Source organism: Pseudophryne corroboree, chromosome 11 (genome assembly GCF_028390025.1).
Source record: "Pseudophryne corroboree isolate aPseCor3 chromosome 11, aPseCor3.hap2, whole genome shotgun sequence".
NCBI classification, from domain to species: Eukaryota; Metazoa; Chordata; class Amphibia; order Anura; family Myobatrachidae; genus Pseudophryne; species Pseudophryne corroboree.
The window spans coordinates 109,257,970-109,278,136 of NC_086454.1; the positions used below are offsets into that span (position 1 = coordinate 109,257,970).

The following is a 20,167-nucleotide window of genomic DNA, read 5'->3' on the forward strand; positions in this document are numbered from 1 at the left end:
TACATACATACATACTGTAGCTCACAACACACATTGCATACTGATAAAGGTGAACCCAGGAAAGGGCACCCTTTGCTTAACCAAGTTCAAGCACGCATTCAGTCAGTCAGCATCAGGTTCATACACGGCTGCAGCCAGTGACCAGTCAACAAATTAACATTTGTAATAACTAGCCACGTGTGTTCAGTGAGGAATAATAGTGCAGGGCTGCTTTATTTCCTGAAAACATTACATTATAAAGAGGTACATATTTGCATACAGTGGCGTAGCTTCCTTACACAAAACATAATCCTATTGGTTAATGATCTCTTTAATTCTATTGGTTAACATACTTTTCTTATCCTATTGGTTAATAAACTGCTATCTTCTTAGCAACGCTATAATTCCAGTTTGCGGTTTTATGTGGGGCAACAGGGGACTCATAATCTACATATGTCTGGTTCTGCTTCCGTTCCTGTTATACCGCAAACTGACAAATGCCTTTGAAGCCTTCACATTTAGCTGCTGACAATATAATTGTGCAAGGAAAGTATATCTTAGATAAAGATCATAGCTTCACAATATGGGTTCAAACAAAGTACAGGTCTATACTCTTTCCTGTGTCAGTTCTAAGCTGAAAAACAATTTGAAACAGCTTGTAAGATGTCAATTATAAAATGGAGTCCTATGAACAAATATGGCTTCCATCTTTATCAACTTCCCCTCTTTGTTTCTAATTTTATTTTACCCTTCCTTTACCTGGTCATTGATTCTATAGGGACACCTACTTTCACGACTGGTGTACCATAAGGGCACTCCAGGCATGGGCTAGTCCATTCAACATCCCTATGCTCGGGTAGAACCAATGTTCCCTATCCTCTTATTCCTAACCACAAGAGAAAGTTCACAAAACAGAAGCGGTTTCTCAAAATGAGATTATTATAATTGTTCATAGTCCTAGAAAATGTTAATAACTTCATATTGTGACAGCAATGTTCCTTTAGATCACATCATCATAGCAATAGGGACAGCTGGAAGCTTCTGTGTATCTGGTGTGGCAGGTATCACAGTAGAAGAATGTGGAATTGTATATTATAGCTCCTCCAATAAGTTTCATATAAATTGGTTGCGGTTTAGCAGTTTCAGCAATGCCTTAGGTAGAAAAACATTTTAGTGTCAGTATCCAAATAATAAGCCTTACCATAAAATATGCAATTAACAGCAAAACAAGTCCCTAAGCAACAATAGATAATATTCTTGAAAAGCAATTGGTTGTATAGTGTTTATAAAACCAAGAAAAGAAAGAATCTGGAAATACACTGGTATAATTATGATTAGTAGCAAACTGATTTTTCAACTGTATTACTTCATTCATCTTTTCATCAATAATATCTTCTGGGTTAGTATCATTAGTTAAATAAGTGCAACATTTAACTACATATACAGTTTGTAACGTGACACAATAGCCTGCAGATACAGTAAATAATTAGTGACAACTGTTTATATTGGTCCTGTTTTACATTCAATGACTAGCATCTTCTATGCCTATTTGTCTTTACCTGGGTAATTGTTGACATCCTATGTGTATTCCCTTTTGTTCTGTTATTTTTGGCATAGTTACTGATTATTGCACTATCACTTGACTCCTCATATAAGTAAGATTCAATCATTACTGTTTATATAAGAATAACCATGCTAACAAGAAGAACTAAGTTACACATTATACATCCCCCAGACCCTTATATGGGCTGGGGCCTATTAAATTGTATCTATATATTTTGATTGTGTATCGTGGTTGGATAATACTTCCTTTGTCACTTTCTTGCAATGAGATGCGTTTATTTACGAGTTTCTTTCACTCAACGTGACTGAAGTGGCGGTAGTCAACAGAACTTAAAACGGTCCTTTGAATTTGGGTTCAAGAGACTTTCTCTTTCTTAGTGGCCACCCAATCACCTTACTTTAGTTCATGTGAGTCTTGGGAACAGTTGGAATCTGGGAATAGAATCAAAAACTTTGCCATGCAATTTGGTTAGTTGCTGTTGTATATGCATTACATAATAAGTTAAGTCACCATGTTCATGTTGCAGTTGCTGTGGAAAACAGCATACTGTCCTAGCAACAATACCAAAATAAGATTTCATATGGTATTAACCCATGCTTTTCACTTGAAGTATTTGTGAGAACAAAGCAATGGGTAAACCTTCTAGCCATGTTTTGCCTGTTTCTGTAACTTATTTTTATAGCTTTAGTTTTAAGGTAATAGTTAAGTTTTTCTACATGTTTACTACTCTGCCTATAGGGAGTGTAAAAGGCCTGAGTAACACCTAAATTTGACAGAATTTTGCCTAATACTTTTCCTGTGAAATGGGTACCTCTGTTGCTTTCAATAACTTAAGGTACTCCATATCTACATATTACTTCTTGCATTAGCTTCTTTGCAACTGTCTTGGCATTTGCTGCTCTACAAGGCCAAGCTTCTACCCAATTTGAGAATAGGTCTTTGCACACAAGTACATTTTCATACCCAGAACATTTAGGTAACTGGATAAAGTCTATTTGTAATCTCTGAAAGGGGTAGCAGGTTTGTGGGGTACTTTTTGCTGGTACCTTCACAACCTTTCCTGGGTTATGTAAAGCAGAAGTTACACACCCTGCAACATAAGCCTGTGCTGCTTGTGTGAAACCTGGTGCTACCCAATGCTGGTTCAGAATCCTCACCATTGCATCTCTGGATTGGTGCGTTTTTCCATGCAATATTTGTGCTAAGACTGGGTAAAGTGAGCGTGGTAAACAGATACGGTTTTCCACCATCCATCTGTCACCGTGTATTCGCCCACCTAATTTTTCACAATCTTTTTCTCCTTGCCTAAGGCTTGTGCTTGTAATTTGCACAATAACTGTAAGTCTAATGACTCTGGTGTGACAGTTAACATCACCTGAGTGTCTGGCAGAGGCTGGACTGCTGCAGCTTTTGCAGCCTGATCAGCTAGAGCGTTTCCTCTGACCTCTGCAGTATCCTCTTTAGTGTGCGCTTTGACCTTTATAACTGCTAATTTCTTTGGCAATTGAAAGGCAGCAAATAATGCCCTAATACAGTCTGCATGTTTTATTGGTTTTCCTGAAGAACCTATAAAATCTCTGCTCTTCCAGATAACTGCATAGTCATGGGCAATACCAAAGCAGTACCTTGAGTCTGTATAAACGTTAACTGTTTGACCTTCAGCATAAATACAGGCTGCTATCAGTGCCCTAATTTCTGCCTCCTGTGCTGAACTACCTGATGGCAAGGGTTCCTGTATTAAGATGTCTGTTTCTGTGGTAACTGCAAAACCTGTATGCGGTTCCCCATCCACATAGTACATGGAGCCATCCACAAATAAATGTAAATCTGCATTTAGTAGAGGATGTTCCTGTATGTCTGGTTTACTTGCGGCTTCAAGATTCATTAACTCTATACAATCATGTTCTTGATTGTGTATAGAAATTGAAAAATTTGATTGGTTTTCTGTGCCTGTCACTGTCATTTCATCATCACTTGCACCATTCCCCTCTTTTGAAACCAGCGGCAATAATGTAGCTGGGTTCAAAGAAGTACAATGTTTGATAGTGACATTGGATGGTGTAAGCAATGCTACTTCATATTTGGTTAGTCTAGCAGCAGATAAATGTTTAGTCTGCGCTTGGTTCAGAATTTCAGTCACTGAGTGAGGCACCTGTACAGTTAAGGGATGACCCAGAACAATATCAGCAGCTTTGTCTAACAATAACGATGCTTCTGCTACTGACTTGACACATGTTGGTGCTGCCCGTATGACTGGGTCTAACTGTACTGAATAATACGCTAGGGGTCGCTGTTTGTCACCATGTACCTGCGTTAATATGCCTTGCGCATGGCCTGAAATTTCACAACAAAACAAATTGAAAGGCATTGCATAATCAGGAAGTCCTAATGCTGGTGCTGATATTATGTCTATTTTTAACTGATAAAAAGCATTTAGCTGTTCTTGTGTCATGAGTAATGCACCTTGTGCATTTTGTCCCTGTCACGATCCGGGTATCTGGACGCCATTTCTTACCTATCAGATGCCTCCTAAGGCTGGCTCAGCGCTCCAGGACCGGATCCCATCTGTTATCCTGATGTGCACATTCCCGCATCCTCTCCTGTCTCTCTGGACGCAGTCACAGTAACGCCTTATACATCTGGCATGGCGTCTCCCGCGGCCTCCGCCGCCGTCCCTGAGCTTCTGCATTCAGAGTGGCGATTACGTCAGCCGCGGCCTCCGCTGTGTCCGCGTGGTCGGATGTGCATCTGTCAGCCTGGCGTCTCCTGTCTCCGGTGGCCGGCGCCGCCATTACTGTTTTCCAGACCACATGGATTACAATCCAAACTTCCCTCCAAGTGTCTGCATGGGCGCAGCCATCTTGGATTCTGTCAGCTGATCATTCCTACCAATCCTTTGTCAGTATTATTAATTTGCATAATTGCCTAGCCAATGCCTTCCTTGCTGCAGGTATAAATAGGTTGTGCCTGAGCAAGGAAGGCGTCAGTGCTTTGGTTGTCAAACCTAGTTCCAGTTTGTCTCTCTTCTGTGAATGTCTTTCAGGTTCCAGCTCCTGTCTCCAGACTTCCGCTATAGAGACCCGCACCAGCATTCCATCTGCGGTGTAGCCTGACTCTCCGATCCATTCTGGACTCACCTGTTTCCAGCTACAACATCACCTGCTTCCAGCTCAGCTTCCAGCAGTGTACAGCTTCTCTTAAAGGGCCGGTGTCCTTTCTGCAGTTTACCACTCTCCACCGGTATTATTATTTCTCCGCTCTCAAATTCTACATTTCATCTACATTGCATCGCTCTCAAGCTTTATTTATTATTTAACTGGTTCCAGCCAGTATCCACTCCGTGCCAACACCTGTCTGGTTCTAACCAGTACCCACAGCAGCATTTTATCTACAGCAGTCCAGCTTTCCCTGGAACACCAGCTGGTACGACCCTGGGCTTTCCTCATTGCTACAGTTGAGCCTGGTAAGGACTTTCCAACTTGCAGATAATAAGAACTGTCTCATACCACCAGAGCTCTGTGGCCCCTGCCACCCTGTAGTACCCAGGAACTGTATTATTATTTCTCTGCTGATTTTTATGTTACTTTTTACTGCTACTGTGATGCATGGAGTTTGTCATAAATAAATATCATTGACTTTTACTCAAGTTGTCGTGGTCACGCCTTCGGGCGGTTTCTCTTCATGTTACTTATATGTCCAGGGGTCTGATACAACCTCCCAGGTTCCGGTACATCTCAGCCCCTACAACTGAGGCTGCCTTCCGTCAGCTCAGGCCCTCAGTTGTGACAGTAAGCACTGACCAAATGAATCCAGCCGGAGACCAGGATCAAGCGGCCAGGCCGATGCAAGAACTGGCAGCCCGACTTGAACATCAGGAGGCTGCACAGGGCCACATCATCCGCTGTCTCCAGGATTTCTCTACTCGGCTGGATGGGATTCAGACAACTCTCCGTGGATCAGGCGCATCTGGGGCGTCAACCACAGTGACTCCAACTATAACCCCACCCACCTTACCCGTTTCTGCTCCACGTCTTCATCTTCCAACGCCAGCAAAATTTGACGGATCTCCAAGATTCTGCAGGGGATTTCTCAACCAGTGTGAGATTCAGTTTGAGCTACAACCTGGCAATTTTCCCAGTGACCGTACAAAAATTGCCTACATCATCTCACTTCACAGTGGCTCAGCCCTTGACTGGGCATCACCGTTATGGGAGAGGTCCGACACCCTGCTATCTTCTTACACTGCATTCGTGTCAACATTCAGGCGCATCTTCGACGAGCCAGGCCGGGTAACTTCAGCTTCGTCTGAGATTCTCCGTTTACGCCAGGGATCACATACTGTAGGACAATATCTTATACAGTTCCAGATCCTGGCATCTGAACTGGCATGGAACGACGAGGCCCTGTATGCTGCATTCTGGCATGGTTTATCCGAGCGTATTAAAGATGAGTTAGCTACCAGAGACTTACCCTCCAAGTTAGATGAGCTAATCTCACTTTGTACAAAAGTTGACTTACGTTTCAGAGAGAGAGCAACTGAGCGTGGAAGATCATCTGCTCCAAAATCTTCTGCTCCTCCTCCTCGCCAACTGTCACCAACTAAAGATGAACCCATACAAATTGGCCGTTCCCGTTTAACTCCTGCTGAGCGCCGAAGACATCTCTCTGAGTCTCTCTGTCTGTATTGTGCAGCCCCGTCTCACACTATTCATGCCTGTCCCAAACGTCCGGGAAACTTCAAATCCTAGCTCGCCAAGGAGAGGGCCGGCTAGGAGTAATGATCTCCTCTCCATCTCCTCAAGATTGTAATCTCCCAGTCTCGCTTCAAGTTGCTCAACGTTATCAGAACGTCATTGCCCTCCTGGATTCTGGAGCAGCTGGGAACTTTATTACCGAAGCCTATGTTAAACGGTGGTCCCTACCCACCGAGAGACTTCCTTCCTCCTTTTCCTTAACTGCCGTGGATGGCAGTAAAATTTTTGATACAGTTATTGCTCTAAGGACTCTACCAGTTCGTCTGAGAGTGGGAGTTCTTCATTCCGAACTTATGTCACTTTTAGTGATTCCAAGAGCCACACATCCTGTGGTCCTGGGCCTTCCATGGCTCCGTCTTCACAATCCTACAATTGATTGGACGACTACGCAAATCCTGGCATGGGGTCCCTCCTGTGCTGAGACATGTTTGTTTAAAGTGTTGCCTGTCTGTTCTTCCTCCCCCAGGTCGTCTGATGTTCCACCTCCTCCATATCAAGATTTCACGGATGTGTTCAGTAAAGCTTCTGCTGATATCCTTCCTCCTCATAGAGAATGGGACTGCCCGATTGATCTCGTTCCAGGGAAGGTTCCACCTCGAGGCCGAACTTATCCTTTGTCTCTGCCCGAGACGCATTCTATGGAGGAATACATTAAAGAGAACCTAGCAAAGGGGTTCATTCGACCTTCTTCTTCTCCAGCCGGCGCAGGCTTCTTTTTTGTAAAAAAGAAAGATGGTGGTCTGCGGCCGTGCATCGACTACAGAGGTTTGAACGACATTACCATCAAGAACCGCTATCCTTTACCCCTGATTACTGAGCTCTTTGACAGAGTTAGCGGAGCTACCATCTTTACAAAGCTGGACTTGAGAGGTGCATACAATCTCATCCGGATCCGTGAGGGTGACGAGTGGAAGACCGCATTTAACACCCGTGACGGACATTATGAGTACCTCGTCATGCCCTTCGGATTGAGCAATGCTCCAGCTGTCTTCCAGCATTTCGTCAATGAGATCTTCAGAGACATTCTATACCGTCATGTCGTGGTCTATCTAGATGATATCCTCATTTTTGCCAACAATTTAGAGGAACATCGTTTTTGGGTAAAGGAGGTTCTGTCCCGTCTCCGTGTCAATCATCTCTATTGCAAATTAGAGAAATGCGTCTTTGAAGTCAAGTCCATTCTGTTTCTAGGGTACATTGTGTCCGGTTCCGGACTAGAGATGGATCCTGAGAAACTACAAGCAATCCAGAATTGGCCGGTACCCTTAACCCTCAAAGGGGTCCAGAGGTTCTTAGGGTTCGCCAATTATTACCGAAAGTTTATACGAGACTTTTCCACCATTGTGGCGCCTATTACTGCTTTCACCAAGAAGGGTGCTAACCCGTCCAAGTGGTCTGAAGAAGCCATGCAAGCTTTTCATCTTTTAAAACAGAGGTTCATCTCTGCGCCTGTCCTGAAACAGCCTGACATCGACTCTCCTTTCATCCTAGAGGTGGATGCCTCCTCCGTTGGAGTAGGAGCGGTGTTATCTCAGAGGGCTAAAGATGGCCATTTACATCCTTGCAGTTTCTTCTCACGGAAGTTCTCCCCAGCGGAGCGCAACTATGCCATTGGCGACCAGGAGTTGCTAGCCATCAAGCTCGCTCTAGAGGAGTGGAGATATCTGTTGGAGGGAGCTTCTCATTCAATCACCATCCTTACAGACCACAAGAACCTTCTATATCTGAAAGGCGCACAATGTCTCAACCCTCGTCAGGCCAGATGGGCACTTTTCTTTTCCAGGTTCGACTTTAAACTCCAGTTCTGTCCGGGCTCTCAGAATCGCAAGGCCGATGCCCTTTCCCGCTCATGGGAGCAAGAAAATGAGTCAGAGTCTTCAGACAAGCATCCTATTATAAGTCCGTTGGCATTCTCCACGGTAGGGATGGACTCTACGCCCCCATCAGGGAAAAGTTTTGTGAAGCCGACACTAAGGAAGAAGCTCATGCATTGGGCCCATGCTTCCCGCTTTGCCGGACATACAGGTATCCAAAAAACCCTGGAGTTTATCTCTAGGTCCTATTGGTGGCCAACTCTGAAAAAGGACGTTTTGGAGTTTATTGCATCTTGCCCAAAGTGTGCTCAACATAAAGTATCCCGCCAGTCGCCTGCGGGGCAACTGGTTCCACTATCTGTTCCCCGTCGACCATGGACCCATTTGTCGATGGATTTTATTACAGATTTGCCCATGTGCAACAAGTTTAATACCATCTGGGTGGTAGTTGACCGGTTCACCAAGATGGCACACTTCATTCCTCTCACCGGTCTTCCGTCAGCTTCCAAGTTGGCTCAAGTATTCATACAAGAGATCTTTCGACTCCACGGTCTTCCAGAAGAAATTATCTCAGATCGAGGAGTTCAATTCACAGCCAAATTCTGGCGAAGTTTATGTCAAGCCCTCCAAGTCAAGCTAAAGTTTTCCACGGCTTACCATCCTCAGACCAATGGTCAAACTGAGAGGGTGAATCAGGACTTGGAGTCCTTCCTCCGCATCTATGTGTCCTCCTCTCAAGATGACTGGGTTCAATTACTTCCCTGGGCCGAGTTCTGTCATAACAACCAGTATCATTCTTCATCTTCTTCAACACCATTCTTCACCAACTTTGGATTCCACTCTAAAGTCCCTGAGTTCCAACCGCTTCCAGCAACTTCTGTTCCCGCAGTGGATATCACCTTGCATCAGTTTGCCAATATCTGGAAGAGCGTACGATCAGCTCTGCTCAAGGCATCGTTCAGGTACAAGAAGTTTGCGGATAAGAAGCGTCGAGCAGTTCCTGCTCTCAAGGTGGGTGATCGGGTATGGTTATCCATGAAGAATTTGAGGTTAAGAGTTCCCAGTATGAAGTTTGCACCTCGCTACATCGGTCCTTTTAAAATTGATCAAGTCATCAATCCTGTTGCTTACAGACTCCAGTTGCCTCCCTTCTTAAAGATACCCAGGACATTCCATGTTTCCCTGTTGAAACCGCTAATCTTGAATCGGTTTCATTCCTCACTTCCTCCAACTCCGAAAGTCCAAACTCAACGAGGCGTTGAGTATGAAGTAGCCAAGATCCTGGACTCACGTCACCGTTACGGTCAACTTCAGTATCTTATTGACTGGAAGGGTTATGGCCCTGAGGAACGTTCATGGACCAATGCTTCTGATGTCCATGCTCCTGCCTTGGTCCGGAGATTCCATTCCAAGTTTCCTCAAAAGCCAAAGAAGTGTCCTGGGGCCACTCCTAAAGGGGGGGGTGCTGTCACGATCCGGGTATCTGGATGCCATTTCTTACCTATCAGATGCCTCCTAAGGCTGGTTCAGCGCTCCAGGACCGGATCCCAACTGTTATCCTGATGTGCACATTCCCGCATCCTCTCCTGTCTCTCTGGACGCAGTCACAGTAACGCCTTATACATCTGGCATGGCGTCTCCCGCGGCCTCCGCCGCCGTCCCTGAGCTTCTGCATTCAGAGTGGCGATTACGTCAGCCGCGGCCTCCGCTGTGTCCGCGTGGTCGGATGTGCATCTGTCAGCCTGGCGTCTCCTGTCTCCGGTGGCCGGCGCCGCCATTACTGTTTTCCAGACCACATGGATTACAATCCAAACTTCCCTCCAAGTGTCTGCATGGGCGCAGCCATCTTGGATTCTGTCAGCTGATCATTCCTACCAATCCGTTGTCAGTATTATTAATTTGCATAATTGCCTAGCCAATGCCTTCCTTGCTGCAGGTATAAATAGGTTGTGCCTGAGCAAGGAAGGCGTCAGTGCTTTGGTTGTCAAACCTAGTTCCAGTTTGTCTCTCTTCTGTGAATGTCTTTCAGGTTCCAGCTCCTGTCTCCAGACTTCCGCTATAGAGACCCGCACCAGCATTCCATCTGCGGTGTAGCCTGACTCTCCGATCCATTCTGGACTCACCTGTTTCCAGCTACAACATCACCTGCTTCCAGCTCAGCTTCCAGCTCAGCTTCCAGCAGTGTACAGCTTCTCTTAAAGGGCCGGTGTCCTTTCTGCAGTTTACCACTCTCCACCGGTATTATTATTTCTCCGCTCTCAAATTCTACATTTCATCTACATTGCATCGCTCTCAAGCTTTATTTATTATTTAACTGGTTCCAGCCAGTATCCACTCCGTGCCAACACCTGTCTGGTTCTAACCAGTACCCACAGCAGCATTTTATCTACAGCAGTCCAGCTTTCCCTGGAACACCAGCTGGTACGACCCTGGGCTTTCCTCATTGCTACAGTTGAGCCTGGTAAGGACTTTCCAACTTGCAGATAATAAGAACTGTCTCATACCACCAGAGCTCTGTGGCCCCTGCCACCCTGTAGTACCCAGGAACTGTATTATTATTTCTCTGCTGATTTTTATGTTACTTTTTACTGCTACTGTGATGCATGGAGTTTGTCATAAATAAATATCATTGACTTTTACTCAAGTTGTCGTGGTCACGCCTTCGGGCGGTTTCTCTTCATGTTACTTACATGTCCAGGGGTCTGATACAACCTCCCAGGTTCCGGTACATCTCAGCCCCTACAACTGAGGCTGCCTTCCGTCAGCTCAGGCCCTCAGTTGTGACAGTCCCTTTAGGGCATCATATAACACTTGTAGTTTCTGTGATGCGCCTACAATATACTCTCTGCAATAAGTGATCAGTCCTAAAAAGGATATGAGTTGTTTACATGTTTGAGGAGGTTTAACTTTTGAAATCATTTTCCTCCTTTTTGTAGTGATATGCTTACTATAAGCAGAAATGCAATGTACTTTGTTTTGTGCATATTATAACTTATTTCTATGTACCCTACATTTTTTTTTTTTTATATATGAATAGCAATAAGGGTTGACATTTGGGTTCTTTTTAAAAATACCTTACACTTGTGGTTCTTTTGATGGCATCATATAAAACTTAGTTTTCTGTGATGCCCTTGGAATGTATTTTGTACAAAAGGTGATTAATTTTAGAAATGACTTAAGCTGTTGTAAGGTGCGTCAGAGATATTTCTAAAATAAACCTTCCTCCTTTACTGTTATATGCCGAGCATCAGCAGTAATGCAATGTTAATGTATGTTCACCTAACATCTTTCAGAGGTATCATTTATGCATTGTTACAGTTTACAGTTACAATCTTGATTTTATACCATGTAAATGTAATTGTATCATGAGGGCAGACTTCTATCTTAGGGGTATGGACTATGACTACAGTTCTGCCCACTACTCATACCTAGTTTACTTCATCACTTGGCCCCACCCCTTGTAATAGTTACCCAAACACTTCCTGATTCTCTGACATTTCATTACACACTGTAACTGGAACAGTAACGAGCTGTACATTAAAGAAAATATTTTCTTACATCTTTAACATGTTCCTAATTATTTACCTATGAACTGTTACTGTTTTAGACACAGAGATATTAATTTTACTGTGGAGATCTTTTTAATACAAATACATGTCATATTTTTAGTCTTATGACAGCCCTTTGCTATTGGCTGGGGCAATATTCATTTGGCCACAACACATTTTATTATACTTATCCAAAACTTTATATTAAGATAATACTATTTTACACACACAAATAAAACACTGAGAGTGAGCCAGCACTCTCCCAACTCCGAACAGGGGTTAGCTGGAGTTTAATGATAAACCATTAGAACTTACATAATACATTATATTACACACTTCCATTGAAGTCTACACGTCATTTGTAGCCACTGATTCAATACATATTTACCAATGTAATTTATAGAGATGAGCGGGTTCGGTTTCTCTGAATCCGAACCCGCCCGAACTTCATGTTTTTTTACACGGGTCCGAGCGACTCTGATCTTCCCGCCTTGCTCGGTTAACCCGAGCGCGCCCGAACGTCATCATCACGCTGTCGGATTCTCGCGAGGCTCGGATTCTATCGCGAGATTCGGATTCTATATAAGGAGCCGCGCGTCGCGGCCATTTTCACACGTGCATTGAGATTGATAGGGAGAGGACGTGGCTGGCGTCCTCTCCGTTTAGAAATTAAAATAGATAGGAGAGTGAGAGTGAGACACTTCATTTACTTACTGGAGCTTAGGAGGAGTTATACTAGTGACTGATGACCAGTGACCTGACCCACCAGTGCAGTTTTATAATTTATTATTATTTAATAATCCGTTCTGTTCTTGTTCTCTGCCTGAAAAAAACGATACACAGTGACTCAGTCACACTCACATACCATATCTGTGCTCAGCCCAGTGTGCTGCATCATCTATGTATAATATCTGACTGTGCTCACACAGCTTAATTGTGGGGGAGACTGGGGAGCAGTTATAGGTTATAGCAGGAGCCAGGAGTACATATTAAACAGTGCACACTTTTGCTGCCAGAGTGCCACTGCCAGTGTGACTGACCACTGACCACTGTGACCAGTGACCTGACCACACTGACCACCAGTATAGTATATTGTGATTGTCTGCCTGAAAAAGTACACTCGTCGTGTGACTTGTGTGGTGTTTTTTTATTCTATAAAAATTAAAAAACTCATTCTGCTGACAGACAGTGTCCAGCAGGTCCCTCATTATATAATATATACCTGTCCGGCTGCAGTAGTGATATATATATATATTTTTATATCATTATTTATCATCCAGTCTATACTAGCAGCAGACACAGTACGGTAGTTCACGGCTGTAGCTACCTCTGTGTCGGCACTCGGCAGTCCATCCATAATTGTATACCACCTACCCGTGGTTTTTTTTTTCTTTCTTCTTTATACATACTACATCTCATTATCATCCAGTCTATATTAGCAGCAGACACAGTACAGTACGGTAGTCCACGGCTGTAGCTACCTCTGTGTCGGCACTCGGCAGTCCATCCATAATTGTATACCACCTACCCGTGGTTTTTTTTTTCTTTCTTCTTTATACATACTACATCTCATTATCATCCAGTCTATATTAGCAGCAGACACAGTACAGTACGGTAGTCCACGGCTGTAGCTACCTCTGTGTCGGCACTCGGCAGTCCATCCATAATTGTATACCACCTACCCGTGGTTTTTTTTTTCTTTCTTCTTTATACATACTACATCTCATTATCAACCAGTCTATATTAGCAGCAGACACAGTACGGTAGTTCACGGCTGTAGCTACCTCTGTGTCGGCACTCGGCAGTCCATCCATAATTGTATACCGCCTACCCGTGGTTTTTTTTTCTTTCTTCTTTATACATACTACATCTCATTATCATCCAGTCTATATTAGCAGCAGACAGAGTACAGTACGGTAGTCCACGGCTGTAGCTACCTCTGTGTCGGCACTCGGCAGTCCATCCATAATTGTATACCACCTACCCGTGGTTTTTTTTTCTTTCTTCTTTATGCATACTACATCTCATTATCAACCAGTCTATATTAGCAGCAGACACAGTACGGTAGTTCACGGCTGTAGCTACCTCTGTGTCGGCACTCGGCAGTCCATCCATAATTGTATACCACCTACCCGTGGTTTTTTTTTCTTTCTTCTTTATACATACTACATTTCATTATCATCCAGTCTATATTAGCAGCAGACACAGTACAGTACGGTAGTCCACGGCTGTAGCTACCTCTGTGTCGGCACTCGGCAATTCCATCTTGCACCTCTTTTTTCTTTAATTTTTCTTTGCGTCATGTGCTGTTTGGGGAGGGTTTTTTGGAAGGGACATCCTGCGTGACACTGCAGTGCCACTCCTAGATGGGCCCGGTGTTTGTGTCGGCCACTAGGGTCGCTTATCTTACTCACACAGCTACCTCATTGCGCCTCTTTTTTTCTTTGCGTCATGTGCTGTTTGGGGAGGGTTTTTTGGAAGGGACATCCTGCGTGACACTGCAGTGCCACTCCTAGATGGGCCCGGTGTTTGTGTCGGCCACTAGGGTCGCTTATCTTACTCACACAGCTACCTCATTGCGCCTCTTTTTTTCTTTGCGTCATGTGCTGTTTGGGGAGGGTTTTTTGGAAGGGACATCCTGCGTGACACTGCAGTGACACTCCTAGATGGGCCCGGTGTTTGTGTCGGCCACTAGGGTCGCTTATCTTACTCACACAGCTACCTCATTGCGCCTCTTTTTTTCTTTGCGTCATGTGCTGTTTGGGGAGGGTTTTTTGGAAGGGACATCCTGCGTGACACTGCAGTGACACTCCTAGATGGGCCCGGTGTTTGTGTCGGCCACTAGGGTCGCTTAGCTTAGTCATCCAGCGACCTAGGTGCAAATTTTAGGACTAAAAATAATATTGTGAGGTGTGAGGTATTCAGAATAGACTGAAAATGAGTGTAAATTATGGTTTTTGAGGTTAATAATACTTTGGGATCAAAATGACCCCCAAATTCTATGATTTAAGCTGTTTTTTAGTGTTTTTTGAAAAAAACACCCGAATCCAAAACACACCCGAATCCGACAAAAAAAATTCGGTTAGGTTTTGCCAAAACGCGGTCGAACCCAAAACACGGCCGCGGAACCAAACCCAAAACCAAAACACAAAACCCGAAAAATTTCCGGCGCTCATCTCTAGTAATTTACAGACTATGGCCCTCATTCCGAGTTGTTCGCTCGTTCTTTTTCATCGCATCGCAGTGAAAATCCGCTTAGTACGCATGCGCAAAGTTCGCACTGCGACTGCGCCAAGTAACTTTACTATGAAGAAAGTATTTTTACTCACGGCTTTTTCTTCGCTCCGGCGATCGTAATGTGATTGACAGGAAATGGGTGTTACTGGGCGGAAACACGGCGTTTCAGGGGCGTGTGGCTGAAAACGCTACCGTTTCCGGAAAAAACGCAGGAGTGGCCGGAGAAACGGTGGGAGTGCCTGGGCGAACGCTGGGTGTGTTTGTGACGTCAACCAGGAACGACAAGCACTGAACTGATCGCACAGGCAGAGTAAGTCTGGAGCTACTCAGAAACTGCTAAGTAGTTAGTAATCGCAATATTGCGAATACATCGGTCGCAATTTTAAGAAGCTAAGATTCACTCCCAGTAGGCGGCGGCTTAGCGTGTGTAACTCTGCTAAATTCGCCTTGCGACCGATCAACTCGGAATGAGGGCCCATATATTTTGCTATTCTGTGGCACAAATTGACAGAAAAGTGCAAACACACTGATTACAATTTATGAATAATTTCTTTACACAATTTGATAAGCATGCAGTTTCAGAGACAAAAGCAGCCTGAAACTGAGACTTTGACAAAAGCAGCCTGAAACTGAGACTTTGACAAAAGCAGCCTGAAACTGAGACCTTTGGACCCCAGTTTTACCTAATGACGGACCAGACCAGCCCACATGGGAAAGCAAAAAGGCTGGTTTTATGTTTGCATTTCCATGCCACCTGAGTTCAATTGTCCATCACTAAGCAGGATCCAGAAAACTCATAACCCTTTTTGGATTTTATTTCTAGGTTTAAATTATTTTTAATTTTCTTACATATCTAATGAACTTCATAAATTGTTGTTTAACATCAGGGAGTTCTGTAACTGTTATGTTAACAGTTCTGAATTTTTTATATCATGCAGTGGTTCAGCGCAACTTTTGGCGCACTGGATTAGGTTCGTCAGCAGTTACACCAGGTGTGACAGCATCTTATGTGCACACCGGATATAGTTTGCAGGGACCAAATCCTTAAGTAAATTATACACTGGAGGTGCAGATGCCAAGCTTGAGACCATACATAAATTTTTCTTAGGAGACATTTTTGGTCTCTTGACTTTACATGCTGTACAATTTTTAGTCTACCAATATATTAGTCTGTGGCATGCACATCTTCAGGTATAATTAGTAGGTCTTTTATTTTTTTAACACTGGCAACCATTTACTGATTAACTTTTTAGATTTAACAGATTTCCTAACATTTGGTCTTTTACAGGTTTTACATTTGTAAGACCAGGGTGTCTGACAAACTGGACATAGTGTATCATCTGGTGGGTTACAATGTCTACAATTTGGACATGCCCAGTAAGGATACCCTTTGGTTTTCTTGGGACCTCTATGTATCATTGTTTCCTGTCCAGATATGTCTGCATCTTTAAAATCATCCATATTAATTAGAGCCATTTGTTCTTGAGTTTGTCTTAACTCTTCTAACTTTTTCTTATACTGAAGTAATTTACCTGTTTTAATCCACAAATCAAGACTCTGTTCCAGATTATTATCCTTCACATATCTCCCATAGGTTACTCTAATTTGTTTCAACCTATCCGGGTCTAGAGTGCCATTAGTAGTCACTTTTGCCCATTGAAACAATCGTCTCATACCCTTCAAGCATTGCTCACTATGGCCCTCATTCCGAGTTGTTCGCTCGGTATTTTTCATCGCATCGCAGTGAAAATCCGCTTAGTACGCATGCGCAATGTTCGCACTGCGACTGCGCCAAGTAACTTTACTATGAAGATAGTATTTTTACTCACGGCTTTTTCTTCGCTCCGGCGATCGTAATGTGATTGACAGGAAATGGGTGTTACTGGGCGGAAACACGGCGTTTCAGGGGCGTGTGGCTGAAAACGCTACCGTTTCCGGAAAAAACGCAGGAGTGGCCGGGGAAACGGTGGGAGTGCCTGGGCGAACGCTGGGTGTGTTTGTGACGTCAACCAGGAACGACAAGCACTGAAATGATCGCACAGGCAGAGTAAGTCTGGAGCTACTCTGAAACTGCTAAGTAGTTAGTAATCGCAATATTGCGAATACATCGGTCGCAATTTTAAGAAGCTAAGATTCACTCCCAGTATGCGGCGGCTTAGCGTGTGTAACTCTGCTAAATTCGCCTTGCGACCGATCAACTCGGAATGAGGGCCCATGTACATTCTTCATAATGTCCATGGCACTCCGAGGTGCTTCATCCGAAGGGTAAGTATTTGTATTTCCCATTCTTATGGCCAGTAAGAATTCAAAATCCGGGAAATATCAGTAGCCTGGATCTAACGGATCCTCAGAGATACAACTGTGAGGACAATTGCCTGAAACAGAGGTGAACTGTAACCAATTTTTACCTATGTCACTATCCTTTGGAATGAAATGACATCCCATCAATATGAACACATCATCTGGGTTTTCTCTATTTTCCCAAACCCCTTCTTCTGCAGAGTACACTACTGCTTTTAAAACAAATGGATGTCCCTCTCCTAACCTATGTATAATAGCTATGCAGACACAATTCTAACAGGACATTCAACTTGCATTCATTGCTTGCAGCAGTCTGTGGTTACAGCTCACGGAAGAGAGAGAGAAAAAAAGTTTTAAACTGCTTCCGTTCCTGACTTTTTTTTTCTTAACTCTGTACGCTATAATTTTTAAAGCGACAGGACGTGCTTTATGGTACTAACAAGGTATGCAAGTCAGATGCAATGATACTCTACAATGAGTACAACTTAGACTCGTATATTATGTACAATATACTGTATTGTTCTGAACCTTCCAATTCAGACAGTATATCTGACCAATCTTTTCCAATATTTCTTACTTTAAGAATAAAATGACAACCTATTGGTACAAAAATGTTAAACCCCTCTTCCCACGGTTCAGAGAATAAGGGTGATTCTCCTGGATTACAAATATAATGTAAATAAAATTTCTGATTGTGGTGTGCCTTTACTAAGAGTACTACACACTTACAAACGGGACATGTCTGTTTCATAACTCTGACTTATTTTTTTAAAAGTCTTTCTACAATATTTTACACATATAGACTGCAGTAACACAAACTTAACCTACGTTCTAATTTTCAATATAAGACAAAACAAGACAGTGGTCGCAGCAACATTTAGTTTAACAACCCGTCAGTTGGTTATATGCAGACACACTCTAAATACTCAGAATCCATTTACTTCCACATTCATTCATTGTTACGCCTTTATAACACATATATAAGCACATATAAGCAAGAGATAGAATGAAAATGAGAAAAACCTGTTTACTGAGTGAACTTTGTGCGTGCGATCCCGATGCCTGTCTCCCAGCGGAACAGAGTGGACAGTTAGCAGGAATGAGAGTCTACAGAGAAATATCTCTACGTACCATGCATGAGTTTTGAGTCTCAGTCCAGGAACCGTCCGCTCAGTCGTCCGCTGTTCAACAGGTGATGTGGGATCTCGGTGGAACCTCCATATGATAAAGGTGAACCCAGGAAAGGGCACCCTTTGCTTAACCAAGTTCAAGCACGCATTCAGTCAGTCAGCATCAGGTTCATACACGGCTGCAGCCAGTGACCAGTCAACAAATTAACATTTGTAATAACTAGCCACGTGTGTTCAGTGAGGAATAATAGTGCAGAGCTGCTTTATTTCCTGAAAACATTACATTATAAAGAGGTACATATTTGCATACAGTGGCGTAGCTTCCTTACACAAAACATAATCCTATTGGTTAATGATCTCTTTAATTCTATTGGTTAACATACTTTTCTTATCCTATTGGTTAATAAACTGCTATCTTCTTAGCAACGCTATAATTCCAGTTTGCGGTTTTATGTGGGGCAACAGGGGACTTTTGTTAAACTCATAATCTACATATGTCTGGTTCTGCTTCCGTTCCTGTTATACCGCAAACTGACAAATGCCTTTGAAGCCTTCACATTTAGCTGCTGACAATATAATTGTGCAAGGAAAGTATATCTTAGATAAAGATCATAGCTTCACAATATGGGTTCAAACAAAGTACAGGTCTATACTCTTTCCTGTGTCAGTTCTAAGCTGAAAAACAATTTGAAACAGCTTGTAAAATGTCAATTATAAAATGGAGTCCTATGAACAAATATGGCTTCCATCTTTATCAATACACATACATAGCACACACATATACATTACATAGCACACCACACAAATACACACATTGCGCACGCACACACACACACTATACATAGTACACCACACGCACATATACATAGTACAAAACATAGCAAGACAAAATAACCAAATTGCTCTGACACTTGGTTACAAAACCACCTAAAATACAATAGTCCTTGGGGGAGTTGGCGGCTAATCCCAGACAGGTCCTTTTGCCAGCGGAGAACCAAAAACGTAATGGAGTACAATGGTTGTCAAAGGAGCGCTCAAAAACACTTGAAAGTTCTTAAAAGTTCTTAGATACTTTTTGCGATTTCTTTCAGACCGAAGATCAGTTGGAGATGGAACTGGTAACTCTGCAATAGGTCTATTCCAGAGCTACCAGTTCCATCTCCATCTGATCTTTGGTCTGAAAGAAACTGCAAAAATTATCTTTAAGAACTTTCAAGTGTTTTTGAGTGCAAAAAATATATACATATATACCCAGTATCCCACACAAATACACACACACATCACCTGACACATTGCACACACATACATAGTACAAAATGACCATACACAGCATACCACACACACATATATAGCTCACCACAAACATTGCACACACATACATAGTACACTAAACAAACATACATATCATACCACACACAGTAGCACTGCAATCACATACACATTGCAAAGTCATACATATCATACCACACACACTGTACATATATACACACAAACATACTGTACCTAGTGCTGAGAGGAGGAGACTGGCGGCAGGCGGCCCATGCATTTTAGAGACATAGCTGTCTCTGGAAAAAATAATTGGCCCATCAGGGGGGGTTTCTGGGTACTCAGAACCCCCCCCCCTCCGTGCACCATTGCAGGTAACTGCATAGGAAGATACAGAATCTGCCCTCGCCACTCTCAGAAAACAGGGCAGACACGCCCTTGTTTTCTGGAAAGGCAGACAGTGCCGCCCTGTCCCCGCACCCAAATGGTTGTAGCATGTCAATCATACTGCAGTTTGGGGGAACTGCGGGCAATCTCAGGCGCAGAACGAGTCCTATGCATTTACTAGATGGAA

At 43.4% G+C, this 20,167-nt stretch overlaps 1 protein-coding gene across 5 annotated transcripts in view; it reads right to left on the reverse strand.

The window, feature by feature from the left end:
• Positions 1-212: 212 nt before the first annotated feature.
• The window catches only part of LOC134969034 (general transcription factor II-I repeat domain-containing protein 2-like), a 473,133-nt gene continuing 453,178 nt past the window's right edge, over positions 213-20,167 (reverse strand). For all 5 annotated transcript variants that reach the window (XM_063944746.1, XM_063944745.1, XM_063944742.1 and 2 more), the window contains one exon: positions 213-1,131. The gene's annotated coding sequence lies outside the window, so the exon portion shown is untranslated. The remainder of the gene's footprint in view (positions 1,132-20,167) is intronic.